Source organism: Aquarana catesbeiana, linkage group LG06 (assembly GCF_042186555.1).
Source record: "Aquarana catesbeiana isolate 2022-GZ linkage group LG06, ASM4218655v1, whole genome shotgun sequence".
Classification (NCBI taxonomy): domain Eukaryota; kingdom Metazoa; phylum Chordata; class Amphibia; order Anura; family Ranidae; genus Aquarana; species Aquarana catesbeiana.
In genome coordinates, this window is record NC_133329.1 from 106990363 (window position 1) to 107017729 (window position 27367).

Below are 27367 nucleotides of genomic sequence, written 5' to 3' on the forward strand. Positions count from 1 at the left end.
ACTGAACCCCCCTGCTCATCTGCCCTAACACTGTACCCCCCTGCTCTTCATCTCTTCCACCACTTTACCTCCCTGCACATCTGCCCCACCGCTGTTGTACCCTCCTGCTCATCTGTCCCACCTCTGAACAGGTGGGATAGATGAGCAGAGCAGAACTGCACCAAATTTCTTCTCCATCACAAAAGCTGACTATTGCAGCTACAGCAAAGTTAGAGAACCAAACAATGTTTCCCATCTTTTACAATGTGTGAGGGCACAGTACCTCCCCCTCAGTGCAGGTGCGGCATGGGGAACTCTGAAATTGGAATGCATTAGTGTCTGGCCGACACTTCCCTGCGCTGCTCTGCTGGCGGGGAGGGAGTCCAGTGCCAGCAAAAGAGGCTTTGTGTGCCGGGGGTTGCCTACCCCTGGCATAGACCGTTTGGGATGTTCTTATGGAACTAGAGCTGCATAGCTAGCTAGTAGTACCTGCATGTATGTGATGGTGCCTCATGCACTGCCATAAGATTAGTTTAGGGTCATAACTTATATTGTATTATACCTTCAGAGGTCTCTGTATTAAGGGGCCAGTCCACCAAAAGAGGTATTTTAGTAAAAAAGTTGAGCTTGGAGGACAATTTCAGCTTCTTATGTCTTGGATACGTCAGCTGGGTCATCTCCCTGACACAATTTCTAGCTCTAGGAGACTTACGTATAACTCTTTTGAGGTTGTGAGGGTCACTGAAAGTGGAATACACCAACTTTGCCATTCATGTGTGGAGAATGGCTCTGTCTCTACACAGTACTTTAGGGAAAGGAGGCATCTCTTGGATGCCCTGGGCTGGTCCATATCTGTTTGAAATGGTATGAGAGGTTGTATGGTGTGGATAAAAATGGATATAGAGGAGGTTGACAAGGCTTGTTTATTAGACATCAAATATCAGACGTGCCCCAAAAATGGTAATAAATGAGCTTTAGTTGAATTTTGGTCTAGGGTATGTTTATTACACTAAATGTATTTGCGGGTAATTACCACTTCTTCAGACTTATGGTACAAGTGTGTCCATCCTTGTCTGCCATAGAGCACTCAGCATTTTTCAGTTTGGACAAACCTTTACCACACCATGAGCCTGAAGAAGTGGCAGTCATCCACAAATACAGTATGTTTGGTGTAATAAACTTACCCTCCACTTCATCCGATATTCTGCTAAAGTCTCATCTGGTATTCAACTGGCTTTTTTATCCACTCCATACAACATGGGAGTTTGGATGTCCATACCTACCTTTGCTTCTTTTAGCTTCCCTTGTTGCATTCTCTATGATGTAAAACAAATATAATCAATTAGGAAGATTGGGTCCACCAGAAGTATGCAAACCTCTGAACTCATTGAAGATATTTCACCAATATTGCCCTCTACCAGAAATGGGATTATCAGTCTTAAAGGTTTACTAAACCCAGGACCCTGCATTCACTATATCTGGTCTCCCACAGTACACAGAACATGGAAATGCAATTATTTTAGTAAATAGAAACTGCTAAATACCTTTTATCATTTGCAGTTAGAGCAGTCTTGTGACTTCTGTCAGTGTCCAGCCAAGCACTGGTTAGAACTTGTAGGAGGTGTTTTCTGACTGACCTATGTGATTGCAAGAGCCTTGACCGTGGCCCTGTGCTGATCACATTCATCCTCCCAAGAAAAAAAAAACTCTCTAGCAATACACACCAAACTGAGCATGTGCAGCCTAAACCCAAAGGCTCTGTGTTATCAGGAAATTATTAGGAGTCAGTGGAAGAAGGGGAGGATCAGAGAAGACAGGATCAAACAGCCTTTTTACACAATGCACAGGATTAACCCCTTAGGTTCCACAGTGAGTATAACAAGCATTCTTTATTGCATATACAGACTGATTTTACTCTTGTGGGTTTAGTAACACTTTAAGCTCAATCTGTCCTCCAAGCTCCACTTATTACTCACTTACATTTTTCATTAAAATGACCACTTTGAATCTTTTTTTTTTCGAGTGGATCTGGGGTGCACCAAAACAAGACACTAGACGTTAACCAAAAAAGTGTATGAAAACACACACAAAAGTGCACTTAGGGAGTGCCATATTATTGTGGTCCCTACCCCGAAGAGGAAGGACCCTTCTCTGACCACCCAGGGTACAAGATCTTAGGCGCACTTAGGTACACCTAGATAAAAGGCTTAACGGACCCCACTTTTCATGATCAGCTGAAGCTGACCAAGGAGTAGGCCGGGGAAGGCAGGGGAGGACCCAACCAAACATCTTCTCCCTAGATGCCATTTGCCCCAAAAAGTATTACCAAGATGCATTAGCGAACTAGGGGCACAATGCCTGATGTGCAGTGCCTGAGTTAGACTCCTGTCCCACACATCCTACATGGCAAGTGGCGTCATGCATGACATGGTGATTTGAGGAACTTTTCTCCGCACAACACATTAGGCATCATACCACAGGGTGAATCTGTTTATTACGCAAATAGAACTGTATCGAAAAAAAAATTCTCTTCTTTTTGGGTCCCCTGCCGGCGCTCCTGGATCCTCTACCTTGAGCAGGGCCCCCAGAGAAAGCCAAAAAAAATGTAATTGTAAAAAGTGTATTGTAGAGTGTAGGTCATCTGACCTACCCTGAAATCTATTGAGAGGATGTGTGGCCCCTTGATTGCACCCTCCCCTGCCTTGGGGGGGAACCTCTCACCCAGCACTCATTGGTTGGCTTCAGCCAGGAGTAGGGCGGTCCACCAGTCCTTTTGGATAGGTGTACCTAAGTGCACCTTGACCCCATTTAAGGTCTTGTGCCCTGGTGGGGTCAGAGAAGGGTCCTCCCTCTTTGGGGGGAAACAATATGGCCTTCTCTAAGTGCACTTTTGTGTGTGTTTTTTTATACACTTTTTTTGGTTCACTTTTTCCCCTTAAAATAGACCAACTAATCAATCTGAACCCAATCCCTATTGCCTTCTAGACTCCAGCACAAGTTTGTAGCTCCCCCTTACACAAAAGGATCCTGGATCATAGAGAGCATTACATATGTGATCTGTAAAGAAAATCATATCCTGGTGACCTTATAGCACTAATTTTTGAGAATAACTGAGCCATAATTTATAATTTTGGACTCTTGCCACGGTGTTATTTAAAGCAGAGCGAAGTGCCATGTGACGCGAACGTCTCTAGAAGACACAAGATTAAATAGTGACGCTTATGTCATTAGAAATGCTGACAAAATGTGTATATCCTTCATAAAGTGACTGGGACCCCTCAGGCAGCCTCCTGGGCATGGAGGAAAATGCTGTAGATGTTTCTAATCAGCACTTTTACAGTACAGGAAGCTGCGGTGCACGATGACCAAAATTCATTCAAAAAGAAGAAATGCTGCAAGGACTGATAACAATCCTACATACACCATGTGTCCTGAATTAAAACTTTTTTACAGTGGGAAAGTTGTAAATCCTCTGTAAGGTTTTTATTGCTGTTCAGACCATTTACTTTGATGAGTATTCTGATGTAAGGGGAGCTTCCATGTAAAGTTGGGGAGGATAAAGAGTCATTTTGCTTAAGAATGATAATTCAGTTTTTGGTAGAGGACAATATTGGTGAAATATCTTAAATGAGCTTGTAGGTTTTCATACATGGCACTCCTTCTCAAGCAGTTATGTTGAAAAGATATTTATTGTACTGAACCATTGAGAGCTCTCTCTAGTGGCTAATTTAAAAATCTCTATACAGTGGAACCTGGGATTACGAGCATAATCCGTTCCAGGAGAATGCTTGTTATCCAAAGCACTCGCATATCAAAGCAAGTTTCCCAATAGAAGTCATTGGAAACCAAGATAATTGCATGCAATACCACATATGGCCAGAGGTGGGGGGGGCGCCGGAGAGCCTTGGAAATACTCGGGGACAGCTCGGCTGAACTTGGAAAGGCTCAGAAAGGCTCGGGAACAGAGTATTTCCGAGTGGTTCCGAGTATTTCCGAACGGAGCCGAACCGTTCCGAGTGTCACTGGCGCCCCCGCACCTCTGGCCAAATGCGGTACTGCACACCCCATTAGCTTGAATTCTGCTCGTTATGCGAGACAACACTCGCAAACTGAGTCAGAATTTTTTTTAAAAAGTTGCTCGTCTTTCAAAACGCTCATTAACCGCATTGCTCGTTAACCAAGGTTCCACTGTATTTAATACAATAACCAAAATATGAAAGCGCAATTTTCATTTATTTAACATATGGCTTAAATATTTTTAAAGTGCATCAAACCTTAACAGGATAAAATTTTTTTGTTAAAGAGGAAGTAAACTTCCTCTGCAGACATTTACCTACAGGTAAACCTATAATAAGGCTTACCTATAGGTAGTGGAAATATCTCATAAATGTGTACAGTTTAGGATATATTTATGTTACATGCAGCCAGTGACATCACTGGCCCATGCGCTCTGAAGGAACGGCCATGGGTGCTGTTCCTTCCCAGCCCTGTGCCGTGAACGGCGGCTCCCGCGCAACTCACAGCGCCTGGGCCTGCAAACACGGAAGAAACTTCAGGGAAAATATCAGCCGTCTCAGTGGTGTGCGGGCGCCACGGGAAGGCTTCTTTCTAAGGTAAGTATTTCATAATGAGCTTGTATGCAATGCATACTAGCTCATGCCTTTGTCTTCCAGGTTTTTTTCTTTTCTTTTTTTTTTTTAAAGAGTTCACAACCTTTTTAAAGCTCTATTTATCATAAACAATATCATACATCTTTTTATTTTTTTTTACCTTTTTTCATCCTTTGTTGCATCTCACTGCTGATGGTCTTCTGCAGCCTCTTGGAGTCCTACCTTGTTTCTGTTGTTCTGATACAAACAGAGCAAATGTGAATGTTGTCATCCTAAGCCAGGAATGCTACTGGCAGAATCACCAGGTGAAAAAAAAAGCTATTGCAGTCACCACATCTAAGGACTGGTAACCTGCACTAAATAACATTTTGGTTTTGGTTTTAGATACACTTAATATAAGGCTAACAATGTAAGATAAGGCGTAATTGATAGACTGTTTGCCCCTCCCACCAGCTGTTGATCCGCTGGCATTGCTTAGAGAAGCAGAGAGACCCAGTGATGGCATCACTAGGTCTAAAAGAAGGGTTGTATTGAAAATGCAAATGTTTAAAAATGTATTAGCATGTTGATGAAGGGGGTGAGGGAGATGATTTAAGGAAGGTACAATATAGGCAGGTTACATTGCAGCTGTCCCATGCACCAGGGGCCAACACTGGGTAGGGGAGAGGGGGGGGTGGGGTCCATTACATCATCAACCTGAGGGGTAAGGGGGCAATTTACTTTGAATGGGCAGGTGACAATGTATATTTAAATGTACACCCTACTGCACAATCAATCCTGATTTCACACTGCTTATATTCTCTCATCTGTATATGTGAGTAGTTGCATTACAGAAGCAGCTGTATCAAATGCAAATCCTTTAAAATATACATTTTTCTGGAGTACATTGGGAAAGCTTCATGCAGTCAGCTTATGCTTGGAAATGTTTAGCTGATGTTTAATGAAATGTGAAGCTTATTTTTCCACGTTGTGAGGTAAGTAATCGAGTAGCCCTATGGATTGTGCAGCAAATATGAGAAGTACACGAGCCTACTCTCAGCTGCTACCATGATGCACAGCAGTGGTGTGGATGGTCGCCAACGCCTGACCTATGCTTATTTTAAAGTGCATCAATCATCAAGTAAAAAAGATATGTTCTATTACCGGATCTTCTAGCACATGGATACTGCATTTTTTTTCGTTTGGTATGACATTCTCATTAGCCAACAGTTTCAAAATCAACTCTATCCAAACTGGTTTTTCAGTTTTGAGTATTTGCAGGCAAATGTAATCACATGTATTAACAAATCTGAGTTATTATATGTGTTTGTGATTCTAACTCATTAAAATGTTATCCAAATTGTGCCAAATAGCAAAAAGATATTGTTCTAGTTGTATTGGAATTAATTTTCCACAATTAGTGTAAATGAATGTTTAAAGTCTATAGAATAGAATAGTCCTAGAATAAACTTGTAAAGTAGTGGTTTTCCTTGCACTTATTCTAGTGGTGTCATTCTTTCCCTCGGTTTGCATTTTTTTCTAAAAAAAAAAAAAAACAGAAAAAATTGTGCGCTTAGTGCAAAAGGAGGTAATGCAGCCACCTATATTCCAGACACAAAGGAATTACAAAAATAATTACTCTAAAAGGTGCACAAAGCCAATATCTCTGTAGTGATCAATACAAAAATATATGTGTGAAAAAATGAGGTTAACTCATAATAACAATATGCATCAAATAAATGGTAACATAGCAGTCCAATAACATATAATTCACTTATGCATAACAAAAAAGTAAACTTCAAAGAGAAATATATAAGTTCAAATGTGAAATCTTGAAAATGATGAAAGTCCACGTGTAAGAATCCCAAACCACCTCACAGACAAGTCTGCCAGTTCCTTTACCAAAGAATAATGATCTCCAAATGATAAGAGATCAACAGCACAAAAATCATAGAATTTGGGGGCTACCACTCAGGACATGACTGACTCCACCGCCTTAGAAAGAAAATTACCATCCAGCTAGATCACGGACGTTGCCAACATCCCTCGGTCAATAGATAAGAGGTATCCCCAAGGGAGATTGTGGAGCTTTAACGGCAACAACGTAGTATAAAAACAATTTTATAAAGTAGAAAAAATACAAAACATGAACGTTATCATATATATATAACAGGGAAGTCACATATAACAATAGGAAGCTAAAAGACTGAGCTGATATGCAAGAGATGAAGATGCTTGTATGGTCTTCCACGAAGGCCTACGCGTTTCGAGACTGAACAGACCGTCCCTTCATCAGGCAGACTCATGGGACAGAATCCTAATGTATATTAGAATACAGATTAAGAAAAGATGTAAATACATAATTGTATACAATATGACATTTGCTTAGCATTGCAGAAAAAACATCAAGTCTTGTAATCATAACCAAGAGAGACAACCTACCCAAGCATATCAGTGTTGGAATATTCATAAAAAAAATATATGTGTGAAAAAATGATGTTAACTCATAATAACAATGTGCATCAAATAAATGGTAACATAGCAGTCCAATAACATATAATTCACTTATGCATAACAAAGAAGTAAACTTCAAAGATAAATATATAAGTTCAAATGTGAAATCTTGAAAATGATGAAAGTCCACATGTAAGAATCCCAAACCACCTCACAGACAAGTCTGCCAGTTTCTTTACCAAACAATAATGATCTCCAAATGATAAGAGATCAACAGCACAAAAATCATAGAATTTGGGGGCCACTACTTAGGACACGACTGACTCCACCGCCTCGACAGTCCTTCACTGGTTATCCAAAGCCAGCACCTCAAAGTAATAATGGGTAGGAGAAAGCACTAAAGACCATAAAGTAGTATGCTAAAACCACATGATTTATTGAAAATATACATACTCACAAAAGTTAGCGTAACACAGGCAAAACACACAACACCAGGGATCAACAGCGGGTGTGCAACATCATATGCCACTGGCCTCACCCTATGCACCTTTCGTTTGGTGCAACAGATGTCTTCAGGGAATAAAGAGAAAGGTTTTTCCTGTCTGGTGACCCTAAGGTGATCATGTATCTTGCTTGGCTTCCTAAGCAGGAGCAATGTTGACACCCTAGGATGCACCTACATCTTGGAGAACTCCAAGCTAACATCTTGATGCACATCATGTGTGGCTTGGAGTTTGCTGGGAACACAAGGCATCATGGGATGTCAGTGTATTCGGAGACAGAAGTGCACCTGTACGAATGGTGCTGTAGACCTCCCTTACTGGTTTGAGTATTAGTTTCCAGTTTGGCCACTGGGAGTCTCATTGTTTAGGTAAACATTATATAAATAGTAGTGTCGGAAGGAATTTGGACGGCGTTGTTGGTGTGACCTAGTAGAAAGCAGACAAAAAGGACAAGTGTTCCTGATTTAGGCACTTGTGGGAATCCAAGGGCCTCACCAGCAGAGGCCATGTAGTACACCTCATGATGGCTTTCCCCTCTGGGAAATGCAGGGAATTTCTCTACTTCTAAGTGGATCAGATCAGGGTAGCTGGAGGACTATTTGTTGAAGACGGTTGTAGGCAGACTAATCCAAAAGTTTAACCAAAATGGAACTTCTCTGCAACTAATCTCAAAGTTCAACCAAGTTAAGATGAGCACTTCCTATATCTTTGAAATGTTTTTGACAAGATCAGTTAAGCTGCATTCTTCAAGTTTATGCTCAGTAAAACAAGAAAAAGAAGAACATGGAGATAGTCTCCACCTTGCCCATGAAGTTGAGTGAGTGGTTCATCTTGTTCAGTGAGAGGCAGAGGAGGGTTGGCCACTATGTTGGTAGAGAGAGGTGTCATCTTTGTACCTTGCAATCCAGTAGCCCAGCAGCCTTGAGGTTGGGTAGTTGGTGTAACCCTGGAAGGACCAAGCTGGGTACCACTGAAGATGGGACCCTGTTAGCTATGTGCATCTAGCAGGCAGTAAGGCAGTAATGAATTAGCTGGCCCCTGGGATGGAAGTCACTATCAATTATATTCTTGTAAGTTGCCCCCCTAGTGCAGGATTTGGTTTCCTTCAACCCATGGCTGAAGGAAAGAAAATTGCATAATCTATGGCTTGCTTTACTGAAACCCCCAAGCCTGCTCATACCTGCTGTTGTATTCACACTGGAAAGCATGGTGCTGCTCACTTTGCTTTCAGTAAATTTTTATTGATGTTTCAAAGGCTGAGCAAAAGCACATAACTTGACAAATTGCTGACAACCTGTCTAAATGCAGCTCTGGAAACGTAATGAGAAGGCAAAATCTATTTATTAACCCACTTAATGCTTAATTGCACTTGCATGTGCTTTTAATGTGATAAAATAGAAGCTTTTGTTTACTTCTATCTGTTTCTCTGTTATTTTCTGGGTAACAGTGTAAGGTTTACAAGTTTTTTTACCTGTTCTGCAAAAATAGTAAGGGGTTTGCACAGTTTAGACTATAGCAGTCGCCTTTCGTTAAGGCTATTATGCCTACTGGTGCTGTCAGTATTATTCGCAGAACTGAGATATTGTAGGAGCAACCAGGATTGGAGGCTGACAGGTTGCCAAGCTAGCAGAGGTTTCAACCACCAGGAGATAGTAACCTATTCTGTAATCAAGGGTCAGGGGTGGTGGCAATTTTAGAGTAATCCATAACCAGGCAAGGGTGAAGGCAGCCAGGAATTAGAACTGTAGTCCGTATCCAAGGAAGCATCAGGGCAGGCAGCATTCAGAAGAGTAATCCATTATCCAGTAACAGGAGAATCCAAAGACAACAAAGCAAGATTAACAAGGCAAAAAGAGGGTACGGGATTCAGGCAGGAAACATGTTTACAAGTCCAAAGTGCTGGGTGTGTGATGTCCAAATAGAATATTGCTGCCAAAGCCTTGCATGTTACCCAGCAGCCACCGATGCTCAGGCAGAAGTACAACTGTGGGGAGAATGAGAACACACCCTATAGGGGTGAGTAGAGCATAGATCAGCCTCCAAACTCGATGAAACATGCTTTCCAGGATGAAGGAGATGGGAACTCCTTACCAGACAATCATCATGAACAGAGGAATTCAGCACCCAGCAGCGTTTTTATGGGATGAAACTCTTCCAATAAAGAAAAACATTTTCCAGGTGCTTAGCACTCAAAGGCAGAGGCACTGTCTCATTCCCCTTACAGTGGTGGATCACTAGACTGATTACAAATGTGATCTTACGGGGGATATGCACCACTGCTTTTGTGAGCGCAATTTCTATTGTGTGTTTATTGTGCTTTTATTTAATTGTTTTACTTATTACACTTTGAGAGCCCTTATGCCCTCTGCTGTTTTTCAATTGTTTTTCTGAAACCCTTCCATTCAATGAGGTATTAGACCTGATTCACACCTATGCAGGTTGCAGTTTGCATATTCCAGATGCATTGTGCATTTTTCAATACATGTTTTTGATCCATTGAAGTCTATGGAACTAAAATCCAGAAAAAACATCCCTGGCCCTTTCCATAAAATGCAAAGATGAGAACTACATCCATAGGACACCATGTTAAATGGTAGTGTAGTGTATTTCTGCAAAACTGGAAATGCGCTAAAAAATGTATAGGTGTGAACCTATGCATTGCCTCTACCAAGATGGCCGCATCCACAGAAAGACACAGTGCAGAGCAAGGCATGTTAAGTCAGTAATGAGGATCAGCTTTGGGGGATATAACAGGTAATACTGACGACTAGTCTTGTGTCCTCTGCCTACCTATTTTGGGGCACAGCATCCAGGATTCAGTTCTTCTTTAACCGTTTGCCAACTGTATAACATATATTTTTTAGCACGGATCACTGTATCAGGAAGCCCAGAGCAAAATAAATAAAATGCAATAAGCGCAGGGCAGGCATGACAGAGTTAACAGGGGTAACTACAGCATGGTGATTTATTGTAAGAATTAATGGGATTGGTGGTGGTGGAGAAAAGGGGGGGGGGGGCAGAGTTAACTGAGCTGAGGGAGAGGACCCTCCCCAGCTCAGTTGGTCAGGAGGAGCGAGCTTCCCACCCTCCCTCCCTGATGTGGGTGAGTATGGTGTGGGTATTAATTAATTAATTTGGTTACATTTTACAGTGCGTTGATGTCGTAGCAGTGGCGTGGTGTTGGTCTTTGCGGGTGAAGTATTAAACCCCAGATATGGAAGAGTTCGGGACCCATCGGTAGTATGAGGCCCATTGGTGGTATTCTAGCTAATGGGGGTTTAGCTGGAATTGGTTATTGGGTGCACTGCGGTCAATTGGTTTGTTGTCTCCGCGCTAGCATGGCAGCTGGAGGCCTATTTTGGTTAAGGTACCGCAGTGCCGGAGTGGATCGAGTGGCAAGATTGGTGGGTTTTGTCCTGCAAAGACCAACGGGAGTATTTAACTGATGGGGGTGGTTTATTTCAGGTGTTTTATACAGTTATGTTAATGTTATGTTAATTCTATTCGATTGGTTATTATTAATAAAGAAAATTGGCTGCTACAGCCAATATTTACTCCAGATGGGTGTGGTCTCATTTTTGGGGGGAAAGAGGAAGGGGTACGTAGCAGTTTGGGTTGGTGTGGTACTAGTGGGTAAACGGGGTACATCTGTTATACAATAGTCAAGTGTCACTGGTCCCCAAAAAGTGTCAAAAGTGTCAGCTAGTGTCCGATTTGTTCACTGCAATATCGCATATAAGTGGCTGATTGCCGCCATTACTAGTATAAATAAATAAATAAATAAATAAATAAATAAACAATTCTATAAATATATCCCATAGTTTGTAGACGCTATGACTTTTGCACAAACCAATCAATATACGCTTATTGGGATTTTTCTTATAAAAAAAAAAAAAGCACAAAACACATTGGCCTAAATTGATGAAGACGTCATTTTTTGCATCTTTTTATTGGATATGATTTATAGCAGAAAGTTAAAATTTTTATTTTTTTCCAAAATTGTTGGTCTTTTTTGGTTTATAGCTCAAAAAAATAAAAAAGGCACAGGTGATCAAATATCACTAAAAGAAAGCTCTATTTGTGGTAAAAAAGAGACATCAATCTTATTTGGGTACAGCGTCGCACGACCGCGCAATTTTCAGTTAAAGTAACGCAGTGCCGTATCCCAAAAAATTGCCTGGTCATGAAGGGGGGTAAAATTTCCAGAAGTCAAGTAGTTAACTAAAATATAAAACTTAATTGGAACCAATTAAATAATTAATTCCTCCCAGTGGACATGTATCAATAGCTCCAGAGCCGTTATAAGAAATAAAGATACTACACAAGTTTGAACTTCCTAAAAGCAAATACAAACTTTAGCAGCGCTAATTGTTCAACATTCAGATCAACATAAAAATGTCCTTCTTTAACAATCAATCAATCTGGGTTGAATGACATGAGATTGTTGCAAAAATCCTATTTCCTGTCACCGCACCTTGTGCTGGACCCCCCAATGGGTATCGACTCACCAGATCGCAGCAAAAGCAGAGCCTTAAAAGATAATAAAACTTTGTCTTGCGGTCTGTTGTAGATCGAACTCTTCATCTATAACAACTTACTACCATAAAAGAGACACTCACATAGCGTGATACTATTGTGATCATTTTAATCCATAGAAAACCCCCCTTAATACAGTGCACTTACAAAGATAAAAATGTTCAAAAGCATGTAATATCCTCTAATAACATCAAACTGCGAGCACGACTCTCACCACCCGTCCGTTGAAATGAACAAGGTAGTTTTCGGGTTGAGAGGCACAGTCACATTTGCACAGATCATTTTTATATGTTGTTCTGAATGTTGAACAATTAGCGCTGCTAAAGTTTGTATTTGCTTTTAGGAAATTCAAACATATTTGTGTAGTTAACTAAAATAAATTGTGTTTTTTGTTTTTTTTGGGGGTTTTCGACTGATCTTCAGCTTTAAGCTCCTGTTTCAGCAGCCTTTGATGGCAGCTTTCGTCATCAGTGGCTTCTGGGAAAAGTGCGTAAAGTGAGTTTGCATTTATACAGTAACTTTCTCTATCCTATTTTATCCTTTGCATTATCTTTTTATAGCTCTGTCTGTGTTTACATTTAGCTGTCTATAAAATATGAGAATGATTTTACCTTAGGGTTGAATTAAAACAAGACGGGTATGCATCCCTTTGGCCGTGCATGGATCTAAATGGCCTGGCTGAAGTCACATAGGATGAACGTAGCTTAGGGGTTGCTGGTGGTGCCATTTCTATCTTAATGAAAAATAGATTACAGGGTCATTAAGTGTATATGGATTATTTTATGGAGAATAAGGATATAAATTAGTGTCACTTCAAAGGATAACTAAGGGCAAACCATTTTTTTTAGTTGTGGATAGAGTGGGGAAGGATTAGAACACCTGTCAGTTGTTATTGCTGTCTGTGACCCGGTTATGGACATTCTCTCTCTCTATATGTCCTGTTTTACCATTATCGTTGAAGGTAAAAGAAAATCCTAAATTTGGGTTGTCCCAAGAAAAGTAATAGAGGGGAAACATTCCAATGGGGACACTAGTTCTAGTGACCTGGAGGTCAGTGGTGAATTGGCAGGGATTTCCACTCACTTCCTGTTATAGGACAGGAAGTGAAGGGAAATCTCCGCAATGGGACAGGGGTGGTAACAGAAAAAAAAAAAAAATCTGACGGGGTTAAAACCCTCCCTTGCTCTACCCAAAATGAGAAAAAAGTTTTGCCTTTAGTTCTACTTTAAGTTTTCCCTTTCCCTGCCATCCTTTTGCTGTAGACACAAAATCAATAATTTGGCAAACTAAGTAAAAAGAAGCTGCTGACAAACTATCATCCTGCACAGGGTTTCAAGCATGTGTGTATGAAGTGCTAAGTATAACTGGCATTGCTAGCAAGCACAGTTGTATTGGTGTAATCTCACATTACCACCCATGACAAAGCAAGGATGCAAGATGAATGAATTGTGTGGATTTGTAGAACAGGAAAACAGAGATCTCTAAACCACACTCCTTACTGCAAAGGATTTTCTGTAACAGGTGCTGTAAATGCTGATGGATGGCTCTGCCCTGGAAACCCCGGATGAATAATCACACCACCAAGAATATGTGTAAATTCTTCACTCCACTAAAGGTACCAAGTTTCGCAGTCATACTCTATGTAGGCGCATTGACAGGAACACTGCAAGGGTTCAAAAGCTTCTTCATCCCTTTATTAGAATAAAGAATTTGTGATGATTAGGGAGGATCGTAGTCATCTCAGAGAAATTAATTTTGCTATTATTTATAGGGCAACCATCAGAAAATTCGGGGCCTGTTACACAGGTTTAGGCCTGACCACCAACATTCCCTTAGGGCCCGCCCACTGGCCACCCCACTGAATCCGCCCACCGGCCATCCCACGGGTCCTTCGGTGCACCCACTTTTATTTTAACACTCTTACAATTTAATATATTCTCCATCCCATGCCCTCCTCCTCCTCTAGTCCCATCTCCTCCTCCAGCCCCTTCTCCTCCATCCTACTTCCTCCTCCTACTCCAGTCCCATCTCCTCCATATCATGTCCCTCTCCTTCTCCATCCATTGTCCTCCTCCTCCTCCTTCAGTCCCACCTCCTCCATCCCATGTCCTTCTCCTCCTCCAGTCCCACCTCCTCCATCCCATGTCTTCCCCCTTCTCCATCCTATGTCCTTCTCCTCCTCCAGTGCCATCTCCCCCATCCCATGTCTTCCTCTTCCAGTCTCATCTTCGCCATCCCATGTCCTCCTCATCTCATGCTCATTCATATGGGTACTGTGGCCTGTACAGTGTGAATCAATGTTTTTTTTAAATGTGACTATTTTTGTGTGCAGGCAGCCTATGTTACGCTATGGGGACGCAGCAGCTGTACGAACACAGCTGCAGGTCATAATTTGACAGGCGTGTGCATGCAGGTGTATGGCTCCAAACACAGACAGTCTGCATTCAGGGCTCCTAACCCACACCTGCACACTTGAAAAATTAGGACCTGTGGCTGTGTTCATGCAGCTGCTGCATTCTCATAGAGTAACAAGTGGCTCCAGCAAAGCGCTCATTCACACTGTATGGGCCATAGAACCCTTATGAATGAACCCTTACATTTTTTAATTATGTTTTACAATTTTTTCTATTATTTTTGTACAATTTTTAAAAAACATATTTTTTTTTTTTACAGTGCTTAAAAAATATTTTTTACATTTTTTTTTACAACACTGTTGGGGGGGATTTTGGTGATATACAGTGTCTTGAAAAAGTATTCAAACCCATGGAAATTTTCCACATTTTGTCACGTTACAACCAAAAACATAAATGTATTTTATTGGGATTTAATGTGATAGATCAACACAAAGTGGCACATAATTGTGAAGTGGAAGGAAAATGATAAATGGTTTTCAAAATGTTTTACAAATAAATATGTGAAAAGTGTGGAGTGCATTTGTATTCTGCCCCCCTGAGACAATACTTTGTAGAACCACCTTTCACTGCAATTACAGCTGCAAGTCTTTTTGGGGATGTCTCTACCAGTTTTGCACATCTAGAGAGTGATATTTTTGCCCATTCATCTTTGCAAAATAGCTCAAGATCTGTCAGATTGGATGGAAAGCATCTGTGAACAGCAATTTTCAAGTCTTGCCACAAATTCTTAATAGGATTTATGTCCGGACTTTGACTGGGGCATTCCAACACATGAATATGCTTTGATCTAAACCATTCCATTGTAGCTCTGGTTGTATGTTTAGGGTCCTTGTCCTGCTGGAAGGTGAACCTCCACCCCAGTCTCAAGTCTTTTGCAGACTCTAATGCCCTGTACACACGACCGGTTTTGCCGTCGGAATAAACTCTGAAGGTTTTTCCAACTGAGTTCCAACGGAATACCGCTCAAGCTGTCTTGCATATACACGGTCCCATCAAATTCCGACCGTCCAGAACGCGGTGACGTACAACACGCACTACAGGACTAGAAAAGGGAGGTTCAATAGCCAGTAGCCAATAGCTTCCGTCTCGTACTTGCATCAGAGCATGCGTTGTTTTTGGTGTGTCGGAACAGCATACAGATGAGCAGTTTTTTCCGATAGTAATTTGTTCCGTCGGAAAAATATAGAATATATGTTCTCTATCTAAGTCCGTCTGAATTTTCAACGGAAAAAGTCCGATGGGGCATACACACGGTCGAAATATATGATGAAACGCTCCCATCGGACTCTTTCTGTCTGAAATTCTGCTCGTGTGTACGAGGCATAAGAGATTTTCTTCTAAGATTGCCCTGTATTTGGCTCCATCCATCTTCCCATCAACTCTGACCAGCTTCCCTGTCCCTGCTGAAGAAAAGCATCCCCACAACATGATGCTGCCACCACCATGTTTCACGGTGGGGATGGTGTGTTCAGGTTGATGTGCAGTGTTCATTTCCCGCCACATATAGCGTTTTGCTTTTAGGCCAAAAAGTTCAATTTTGGTCACATCTGACCAGAGCGCCTTCTTCCACATGTTTGCTGTGTCCCCCACATGCTTTCTCACAAACTGCAAATGAGATTTCTTATGGCTTTCTTTCAACAATGGCTTTCTTATTGCCACTCTTCTATAAAGGCCAGATTTGTGGAGTGCACGACTAATAGTTGTCCCGTGGACAGATTCTCAAACCTGAGCTGTGGATCTCTACAGCTCCCCTTTAATTACCATGGGCCTTTTGGCTGCTTCTCTAATTAATGCTCTCCTTGCCCGGCCTGTCAGCTTAGGTGGACGGCCAGGTCTTGGTAGGTTTGTAATTGTGACATACTCTTTCCATTTTCGGATGATTAATTGAACAGTGCTTGGTGAAATGTTCAAAGCTTGGGATGTTTTTTATAACCTAACCTTGCTTTAAACTCCTCCACAACTTTATCCCTGACCTGTCTGGTGTATTCCTTGGCCATCATAATGCTGTTTGTTCATTAATGTTCTCTAACAAATCTCTGAGGGCTTCACAGAACAGCTGTATATATACTGAGATTAAATTACACACAGGTGGACTCTATTTACTAATTAGGTGACTTCTGAAGGCAATTGGTTCCACTAGACTTTAGTTAGGGGTATCAGAGTAAAGGGGGCTGAATAGAAATGCATGCCACACTTTTCACATATTTATTTGTAAAAAAAAGTGAAAACTATTTATCATTTTCCTTCCACTTCACAATTATGTGCCACTTTGTGTTGGTATATCACATAAATCCTCAATAAAATACATTTACATTTTAGGCTGTAACATGACAACATTTTGAAAATTTCAATCGGTATGAATACTTTTTCAAGGCACTGTATCAGGGGTCTAAGCAGACCCCTGACATCTCACCTTTGAGACAGAGAAAGGAATTGAGAACACATTCTTCAGTCCCTTTCTTTGTAACCTCAGCTGCGCTGCAGATGAATAAACAGGAGACTATACTTCTTAAACTAAAGCATAGTAATCTCAGTTTACTATGCTCAGTTACCAGTGGACACAGGAGCGATCATTACCGATTGCACATTATGTCCATAAAGGAAGGGGCTGGTATATTTCATATTTACCGGCCCCTTCCATTGTTCTACATCCTGACAGATACTCCTGTGTACCCGCAGCAGCTAGCAGGACAGGGAAGCCAATAGAGTTGCAGGGAGGACCGGGCAGACAAGAGGAAATCCAGTGTAGACAAGGGAGGGAGATTGCGGGGGCTATTATAAGAATTATGCTCTGTGTGTCTCTCCCTCCAGAAGCTCAATGTCAGTGGGAGCAGGGGGGGAGGGGGAATTCAGAGAGCTGCATAGGGCATCATCACTGTAATTAACCTCCGCCCTGCCGAACCAATCCCCCTCCCTGTTTGGGCCCCCTACAGGAGGACCGGTTGTACCCCCCTGTCGGCGGCCCTGATTATTTAGTGGAAGCTCTAAATTTTTCTCATTGAGCTGCTCATGTCAAATTTGCTTTAAAAAATATAATGATATACTCTTTTTATCCCTTTATTTTTTATTTTTTTTGTGTATATAGGATATTTCAGGTTAATACACTGTGTGGCCCACTTATAACGGAGAGTGGATATCGCATTGTTGGGTTTAGAATGTGGAGGTTCAAGGGGTTTAGGCGCAAAATGCTTGTTTAAAACCCATGGGTCAACTCGGGGTGTCCATCGGAAAAGAAAAGCAGGAGAACCATTATATGTAGCAATTGACTCAAATATACTTAATACTTCAAAAAAGTTTATCAGGGTGAAAAAGAAAGTGACTTACATCTGCTTAGGTTGCAGTAACCCTGTGGGGAAGAAACATGCAACCTTCTGTTAGTACAGGTGGAGAACACCCTTTCCCCACACAGGATTTCAAAGGTCACTCTCAATGCCACAGGGGGTCCGAAATCTAAATCCTCTGAAGGGTTCTCAGGGGGGTGATGAACTAGGTGAATTAGAAGGTGAATAAAAAAGCCTGTTGTTGGTCTGAGTGCCAGAGGCACCCATTGCCGTTTGTTTTAAGGATGGGCTGGAGTCATCTGGTTTACAGAACATCGAATTGCTTTATTTATAAGTAATTTGATGTTTGGTAAACCAGATGACTCCAATTCATCCTTAAGACACACGCCAGCAGACACCTCTGCCAGAGGTCCCCTTTTCTAGACCTCTTCTAAATCACTTGATATCACATTGTACTCTGCAATTATGCACACTGCTGCCTGCATTTTACAGTCCAGTCCTAAAACGGGGGCCTGTGGTAGTTCACAAAGTTCTCTCTGCTTACTGCAACAGAGAGAGCCCCATGATTGGAGGAGAGCTAATAATTCGACTTTGACAAGTCACATGACTATGCTCCCCTCCTGGCTCCCCCCCCTTTCTCGAGATTCATTGTCCTTTAAGCTTCAAGGGTTGTGTACCTCCACTTTGTCCTTTTTTAAAAATATTTTTAATGTAATCATTATTTGTGTAATGCTTTATTTTACTTTTTTCGCAGTTTTTTTCCCCTACTGTAAAGAGAACTTTAACTAAAGAGGTTGTTGAGTTTTTTTTTCATCATTCAATCATTTAAAGCCCGTTGCACCACCAAAAAAAACAACTTGGGGAATTACCTTCCCTGTTGATTGCACTGCTCAAAATTGTGACATTTCCACTAAAATCTCCTGATTCAGGAGAATGAAAACTCTTAATTTCGCTCATCCCTAGGGTTGATGATTTATTAAAAGTTTATATAGCAGAAGATCATACTTTGACACACAATAGTGTCCATTTACATATTTAAAACTTTGGTACACTTGAGAACAGTGTCCATGGAGAGTAGGCAGCTGGCAGTGAACTTTTGGTAGCTTCGGCATCCTTGCTTGGCCCCACCATACTAACCTGAAAGCATTTTTATCTCAGTACAGCCTTTTCAGACTCCTTGGGTACCAGTAACAATGGCTTGTTGTTATGTAAAAAAAGCCTGTATCCAGAAAAAAAAAAAAGCGAGAGATTCTTCAGTGTTGGAATCTTAGTCACATGGGGCCGTTACAGTCCACCCCCCCTCCCCCAGCTAATCTAGTTTCTATAGAAACAAGATTGGGAAAAAAGACAGACGGAGAGGGGCAGAAAAGAGTGAGAACGAGAGGAACAGGGATAGAGAGGTGAGCAGCATCAGGTAGAAGGGGCGTTCGTGCTTCGGCTCTGACAGGGACGCGGATGGACGGCGGGGGGAGCGCGCTAACCAACCGCAGGTGATGCAGTGACTTGCTCTATACAACTGCTTTCCGAGGCTATGTCGTTACCGGCTGCTGTCAAGACACTGCTGGAGATGGACCAGGAGTCAAAGGTAGATTGACAGCAGGTAAGTGTTGGCAAGAGTTGCCTAAACCATGTATGAGGATAGATAAACTGTCAAGACAGATAGCATCAAGAAGAAGGATTAGATAAATGGCATTAGATTTCAGGACAAGGATATTAATGTCTTGTTGTGAGCACAGTGCAAAGTTGTTGCAAGACAGGCTGGCAGAAATGGATACACGGTAGAGGCAAAAGGGAGGTCTGGAAAATCCGGGAGATGTTGCTCTGTAGATTAACCCCCAACAGGTGGTGGGCAAATCCTGCTCGGAACAGGAACACAGGACACCCAGGTCAAGGGGCCACTCTCCCCTCTTCTCCATATGTTCATCTCATTTGCTACAAACTCCCACTGTCATATTCATTTTTTTTTTTTTTTCGATTTATTATTTGATTCTGGTCCAGAAGACATCCGAAGGATGGAGTTACAGCTCTGCAATAACTCTGAGAAGGTAACTCCTATTACCTTCCTTGGCTCTCCTTCACCTCACCCTATTAATATTAAGATCTTGTTTTTTTACAAGGTGCTCCATCATTAAAGTTAGCATCACACGGCCACGGTGGTAAACATTAATACGGCGCAGTTCTAGTTAAAATGCAAGTCTGGCTCCTATCGACCCTGTCCTCGAATGAATTATATAATTCCGGTGATCCAACCTTTTCCCATCATTATTCATAGTATCTCCTTCCTTGGTTTTCTCCTCCTGTAATTTCTGCAGAGATGAAGTCTCTGCAGAAGACTTCTCTAGCCCTTACCTAGCTAGACATTATATTAATGAGCCGGATGATGTTTGATTGCTGCATACATCCATTCATGTGTATGATTTGTGGCACTGTGTTCGCTGACACGCTACAATGTTTTGCATTAATGCACACATTGGGTAAAAAAAAAAAAGAAAAATGCTCATTCAAGCCTCAGTAGCAGAAAACATAACTCGTTTCATGGGCAGACTGTACGATAATGGCTGCCTCTGCAAGCAGCTGCATCAGATTTGTTATTAAAGTTTGTTAGATTGTTATATCATCCGCAGAGAGACGGTAGGATCTATACTGCACCTGTGTACATTGTGCATGTGCAGAGAACACTGCATGAGATTGCTAACTAATTAAAGGAAATGGCATGATTCCGCGGGTATCAGTATGTTAGTGTTGTCTTGAGTATTTAAGCGGTTTATTCAGAAATGTAAGATCGAAAACTTAATATGGCTTTGTGACATTCGATGATGAAGTTATTGCTCGTAGTCTTGCATACACCTGTTCTGCATCTGACGACAGGTGCAATAATTGCGTCTGGTCGCCTGCGCTATTCTTAAACCTCATTAATATATTTCTACTCCCACTCTATACGGCAGCTCAAAATAGGGGAGCAATTTGAGAAATAGTAAAGGCTTAGAGCTAAAGCCTCGTGCCACTAAACTGTAAACCAGACCCTCAGACTTTCCTTAGAGGCAATGAGGACAAATAAGAGCTCCCTTTAGAACTGGGAGAACGTTAAAGGAACCGGAACCAGGAGAAATAGTCTGCCATTGCAAACACTTCCTTCTGAACATACTCATTCCCTGTTTGTCTCTGGCATTAGACCTGAATTCCATAGCAGTGGCGGCCAGTCCATACGGGGCGACGGGGCGTGGTCTCCTAAGCCATGCGCCCTGCCCCTAATCTACATGCAGGGAGCCGGAACAAATGGATTTTAATGGGGTTTTTTTTTTTTTTTAAGCACATGAATAGAGCCTGAGGCTTTAATTGGCTTAAAAAAAAAGGGTGAGCTTGGGTTTCAGAACACTGCTCCCTGAGCCCACCCAGTTGTGTGACAATATTGAATCAATATTCACTATTGTCTTCCTGATTCTCCTCCCAGCCAATCAGGAAGCGGGTCCTGAGAACCAATTGGCCAGGGAGTCTTAGGACTCCCGGCCAATCAGGTCTCAGGACCCACTTCCTTTTCGGCTGGGAGGAGAAGGAACGGTCCCGAAGCTAGAAGCAGCAGCACTGCCTCTTAAGGTTAGGAGACCTCTGTTTGCCACCTTCCCGTCCGTCTCCTGTGGAGGTTGATCGCCGCCTCCCCGTCCGTCTCCCCCGGAGGGGGGTGGGGATTGCCGCCTTCCCATCCGTCTCCCAGGGGGGAGTGGGATTGATTGTCGCTTTCCCAACTGTCTCCCGGGGATAGGGGGTCGTTGGTTTGGTGCCCCCCCCCCCAAATAATGAGCACCACCCACCAATGATTTCAAGTATATGCCATACCTTGCCGATCCTTCTAGAACAGGGGTTGTTAACCTTGGGAATCCCTAAGTGGTCCATGGATGGGTTTTAGGGGGTCCGTAGGGGTCAGATAAAAAATAACATATACATTCACTATATAGCCCCCCCCCCCAATCCCAATGAATAGTTTCCCTTTGAAAAAAAATAAACAAAACAAACCCTGTCACCGCTTATAGCACCGTACATATGCATAGCTCCCAACTGTCTCTGATTTGGAGGGACTGTCCATGATTTGGAACAATGTCCCTCTGTCCCTCGTTCCCTCTTTCCTTCTCATTTGTCCTTCATTTTGGTCTGATTTATATAGTTGAATATAAAATGCACTACTTATCAAAAAGTGTTTTACAGTGGTAAACCTTTCATCCAATTTCTAAATTGCTGCATTTGTAAATTTCAAAAGCCAGTATAAAGGAATAGTAGTGGTAAACAAAAAAGCACTTGTGACTTTAACCAATATTTTTTTTTTGTACAATTTACCTTTAAGGGGGTGTGGCAGGGGGATGTGTCCTATGCCAACATACTTTTGCTAATAGGTGTCCCTCATTCCCATCTCAGAAAGTTGGAAGGTATGCATATAGTATGTACATAGTACATATATTCATTGTATTCAAAGTTGTGTTTATGTCAATATTTCTGGGGGAGTGGTCCATAGCTCTTATCAGATTCTTAAAGGGGTCCATGACCCAAAAAAGATTAGGAACCACTGCTGTGGAAACTGGAAATCAATGTAGTATACTCCAGGGTTTACCTCTACTATCCAGGTCCTGTGCCAAGCAGCTGCCCTGCTGCTTAGTGAACAGGGTGCCACTCCGAGAACACTTTGCATCTGCTCAAAAAATGCAAAGCGTTCTCTGATTGTATGAAAAAGGGCGTGATGTCATGTATTCATTTAGAAAATGCAAAGTGTTCTCTGAATGGCGCCCAAGAGTAGAGGGTGGAGTCTGAGATTTGATGTCATGACATTACACGCTCTGACCGCGGCCATTTTGTGGGTTGGAAACATCTGCTCATTTTATACCTTATGACATGCTCGTTTTTATTGTTTTATATGTGAATACTCTGGAATTCTTTTTGGAATAGATTATACACTCGCTTGATATACTGCACCATGAGGAGTCATTTTCCCTTATTTCAATGCATGAACCTGTGGATTCACTACCTGTGAGGGCTATACAAGATCCAGTTGCTTGTTGTCTTAGCGGAGATGTGATCAGCCTGTGGATATACACTATGCCCGTTTGACCACCTATAACCTAGTGGTCCACTATTTGGGGTAAGAGGCCCGGTGTGTTCATGGTCGGTGGAGGATATATATGCATATACCCATTTTTTCTGTATTATTATTGTTACCAACAATTCTATGCTAGGTGCTCCTGAGAACCCAAGCGCAGTGAATACTCTCTGTTTTTATAATATGCAGAACAGAAAAGCTAGAAGTCCTTATCTACAGATGTGTTCCAGGTCTGTGACTTATAGTGAGAAGGTCGGAATAAAAGTTGGGCAGATAGTATTTTTAGAGTGGGAGGAATGGCGGTGTTTTTTTCATGACTGTTTTCACAGTCGTTGACCTGGAACATAGATAGAGATATCGAATTTTAACTTCTCTCTGATTTTGATTTGCTGTACCCTTGCTCTGGATCAGCGACTCAGAAGTATTAAAGACAGACATAGCCAGGCAACTAGCATCTTCAGAAGGAGCCCTTCCGTTACAATGTCCACATTTGGCTTATGACAGGTGTAGTTTAATTAGAAAGGTGGAGAGGTCAGGAGTGGAGTGCTTTGCACCTTATGCCGCGTACACACGAGCGGACTTTACGGCAGACTTTGCCCGGCGGACGGGATTTCGTCGGACAATTCAATCGTGTGTGGGCTCCAGCGGACTTTGTTTTCTCAAAAGTTGGATGGACTTAGATTTGAAACATGTTTCAAATCTATCCGACGGACTCGAGTCCGGTCGAAAAGTCCGCTCGTCTGTATGCTAGTTCGACGGACAAAAAGCCACGCTAGGGCAGCTATTGGCTACTGGCTATGAACTTCCTTATTTTAGTCCGGTCGTACGTCATCACGTACAAATTCGACGGACTTTGGTTGATCGCGTGTAGGCCAGTCCGTTCTTTCAGAAAGTCCGTCGTAAAGTCCGTCGAAAAGTCCGCCGGGCAAAGTCTGCCGTAAAGTGCACTCGTGTGTACGCGGCATAAGTCTTGGTTCACATCTCAGTTTGTCAGGAACACCACAAAATCACAAAAGTTCCCGTCACGCAGAGAAACACCTTGCTCTTTAGCAGACACACGGTTGTGCCATTAATTCTTAATGGCACCCCAAGCATTGGAAAACATGCATGTTTCAAGAATGCTAAACCACGTGGTGCCACAGCATGGTTTCACAAAAGGGTTGGGGACTTCCTTCTCCATGTCTCTCCTGGGTGGAGCATCCCATTGAAATGAATGGCCTGCACTATACGCAAATTGCACGCTCGCACATCTGCATACACTAATGTGAACCAAGCCTTATGGAAAGTTTGTATACTCAGCAAGATGCCCTTCTGCTTTGAGATCCCCCTCACCTTTATGAGAGTTTAAGACTAAAGCAGAACTACGGACAAGTATACAAAATAACCAATGAATACACTTATGTATGAGTTAAAAAGCCATTAAATGTACTGTATATTTAATGCAATTAGTGTACCTGAATTTGACTTTGTATCAGACGACTGTAATCTTCTCTACAGGGGGGAGGGGGTACACTAGTAGCCAATCACATGTGCTTACAAGGAACTTGCTGACAGGAGGAAAGAGCAGAATGAATAGAAGACTGAACCCATCAATCTTCTATTCAGTAACAGGTAGAAAAATGACCAGGCCACACTGCTTAAAGTATATGTAAATCCAAATTTAAAAAAAAAAAAAAATCATTAAAATAAAACCTGGTAATCCCACCATGAAGGTCCATGTTAAGACCCTTTCTGTTATACGACAACAACACTGTGTCCCCTCTTAACTGTGCTCTGACATTGTCACCCTGTCACATAGGCTTCTAATGCCAAGTGGCTGTACCAACACCACTTACATAGACATGGTTCACTGTTGTCAGCAACCCACCCTGGAAGATGCCATGCAGCCATGACTGGAGTGCATCTAGACAGGAAGTGGCTGCAAAGAGGATATAGATGTTCAACCACAATGAGATGTAACAAAAGAACAAAAAAGTGGAAAAACTGGTATTTTATGATACTCTTCTGTACTTTAGCAAATAAATGTCAGTTAGGTATCATATGTACTTTTTGTGCAGTAGAGAAAAATGAGGTCATCGACCAGCTGTGATGTGTGGCAGAACTGTGTAAAGCCTCGCACACACAATATGCTTTTCGGATGACCGTTCGTCCGTTTTTTGTTGCATGCTAGTCTCATGTCGAACGTAAAGATGGTTTCGTATGGTTACTCACCATAGGAAAATTCTCGTACGACAGAATACAACTTCAGAAGTCATGTAATGTGTTGAATTGTTTTGTATGTGTTCTTTTGTTCTGAGCATGCGTAGTCTTGCTTTTACGATTTTTTTTTCGGACGAAAACCGTACTAATTATACGAAAATCTGACGTTGAGTTCACGTACGACAAATGTTATATTATAGTCTTCACATCCAGCTTTTGCTGTCCGAAAAATCGGAAACAGCTGTTGAAAGCACCATACTAACGATTCGGCAGATCGTTCGTTGGACGAAATTTGACCTCTGATTTTCGTATCGCGTGTACGGGCCTTCAGGCTGCATTCACACCTGAGCATTTCAAAGTTGTGCGTTTTTACTGCGATTTTACCTTGATTTTGTCACGTGTTTTACCGCGTTTTTTCCACAATTTTGTTCAGGTTACCAATGTAAAAGGCAGAAAAACGCCTGTAATCTTTCCCAAAGAAGCTCATGTTCTTTTTTGAGCTTAGGGCGTTTTTCAGGCGTTTTGGTTCAGGTAACAAAACGTTTAGATGGTGAACAGGTGCCATTGAAATGAATGGGATTTTGCTTGTTGGGTGTTTTTCAGGTATTTTTCTGGGTGTTTTACAAGCTTTTTTTGAGCTGAAAACGCTCAGGTGTGAATGCAACCTTTAATGTGTACTGGGAATAGGGTTGTAGTTTAACAGTCATTTATATATGGAATTTTACTTTTGGATAGTCTTCAATAAAGATTTGTACCTATATCACTGAATTGTCCTCATAGAAGAGTTCCTTTGTGCTTGTCACGTTTTTCTTGTGAATGCAACCTTTAGTCTCAGGACTAGATGTACAGAAATGCAAATTGTTTGGCAGATAAAGCAGCTACATTGTATATATTTTAGCGGTTTGCCTGGAGTTCAGCTTTCAACAATGGACTTTCAAGAGGGGTAAACATCAGTTAATTAGCAAAGCCTGAATGATGTTAATTAGAAAAGTAGAAAGAATTTCAGGATCAGAGCATTTTTTTGGGTCATGTTGGAATATATAATAAAGCTGACCTAAAATCTAACTGTAAACATGCTTGCATAGTGCCATTGGTCCTTGATCTGTCCAGCTCACTGAATTGGGGGAAGCCTGATGACCTCTTTCTACCAAAATGCCTCTGAAAGGCTAGAAAGGAAACTTCTGACTAAAAAAACACTGGTGCACAATCTATTGCATTTTGGCTGTTTTGGGACCACCTATGGCAGGGGTAGGTATCCCAAGGCATGCTTGCCTGGACACGTTGTCATTTTCAGTGGCTCCTAGAAGATCTGTGATTTTCAATGGCTCCTGGAAGATCGTGGTATGCATACAGGCTTAGACTGGCCTACCTTACATCCCTTACATTTAGGGGGCCCTCCTCCCAGTACCAGTGGGACCCCCCCAGCAGCTGCGGATGTTGGTATATGAGGTGGTTATATGTTGTGGTTTCTAGTGGAACCACCAGCTGCAGCATGTATGAAAGTAAGACCCCTCAATTTCTGGTGGTGCAGGAATTGGGGCTGATCTTGGTGTGAAGCTGCAGGAATTGGGGTTGATCTGGGTGTGAAGGTGCAGTAATAAGGGCAAATCTGAGGTGTGAAGGTACAGGGGTTGATCGGAGATCTGAAGATGCAGGAATTGGAGCTGCTCTGAGTTCTAAAAGTACAGATATTGAGGCTGAACTGTGGTCTAATGGTGCAGGAATTTTGAGTGACCTGAGGTTTAAGGGTGGATTAATTGGCGCTGATCAGAGGTGTGAAGCTGCAAGTATTGAGGTTGATCTGTGATTTGAAGGTGCAGGAATCGGTGCTGGTCTGAGTTCTAAGGGTGAAGAAATTGAGGCTGAACTGTGGTCTAATAATGCAGCAATTTGGAGTAACTTGAAGTTTAATGGTGCAGGAATTGGGTCTTTTCTGAGGGCTAAGGGTACAGGAATTGAGGCTGAACTGAGGCCTAAGGGTGCAGGAATTTGGAGAAACCCGGTGTCTAAGGATGCAGTAACTGGGGTTGATCAGAGTTGTGAAGGGGAAAAAAAATGAGTGTAGGAATTAGGAGTGATCTCTAGGTCTAAGGGTGCAGGAATTGGAGCTTTTCTGAGGTCTAAGGGTGCAGGAATTGGGGCTGATCAGATGTGTGAAGGCCCAAGTATTGAGGTTGATCTGAGATCTGGAGATGCAGGACTTGGAGCGGGTCTGAGTTCTAAAAGTGCAAGAAATTGAGGCTGAACTGTGGTCTACAGGTACAGGAACTGGGGCTGATCTGAGGGGACTCTCTAAGTAGCGTGCATTACTATGCTTGAGGTGTTTGTA

General features: G+C 42.1%; 1 protein-coding gene across 3 annotated transcripts in view; it reads left to right on the top strand.

Annotated features, from left to right (window-relative positions):
• Nucleotides 1-27367, top strand: part of LOC141148841 (ankyrin repeat and fibronectin type-III domain-containing protein 1-like) — a 582481-nt gene that overhangs the window by 346444 nt on the left and 208670 nt on the right. Inside the window, exon 1 of one of the 3 annotated variants that reach the window (XM_073636629.1) lies at nucleotides 18948-19356. The exons of the other annotated variants lie outside the window; for them this stretch is intronic. The gene's annotated coding sequence lies outside the window, so the exon portion shown is untranslated. Of the gene's footprint in view, nucleotides 1-18947; nucleotides 19357-27367 lie in introns of those variants that run through there. 3 annotated transcript variants of the gene reach the window in all.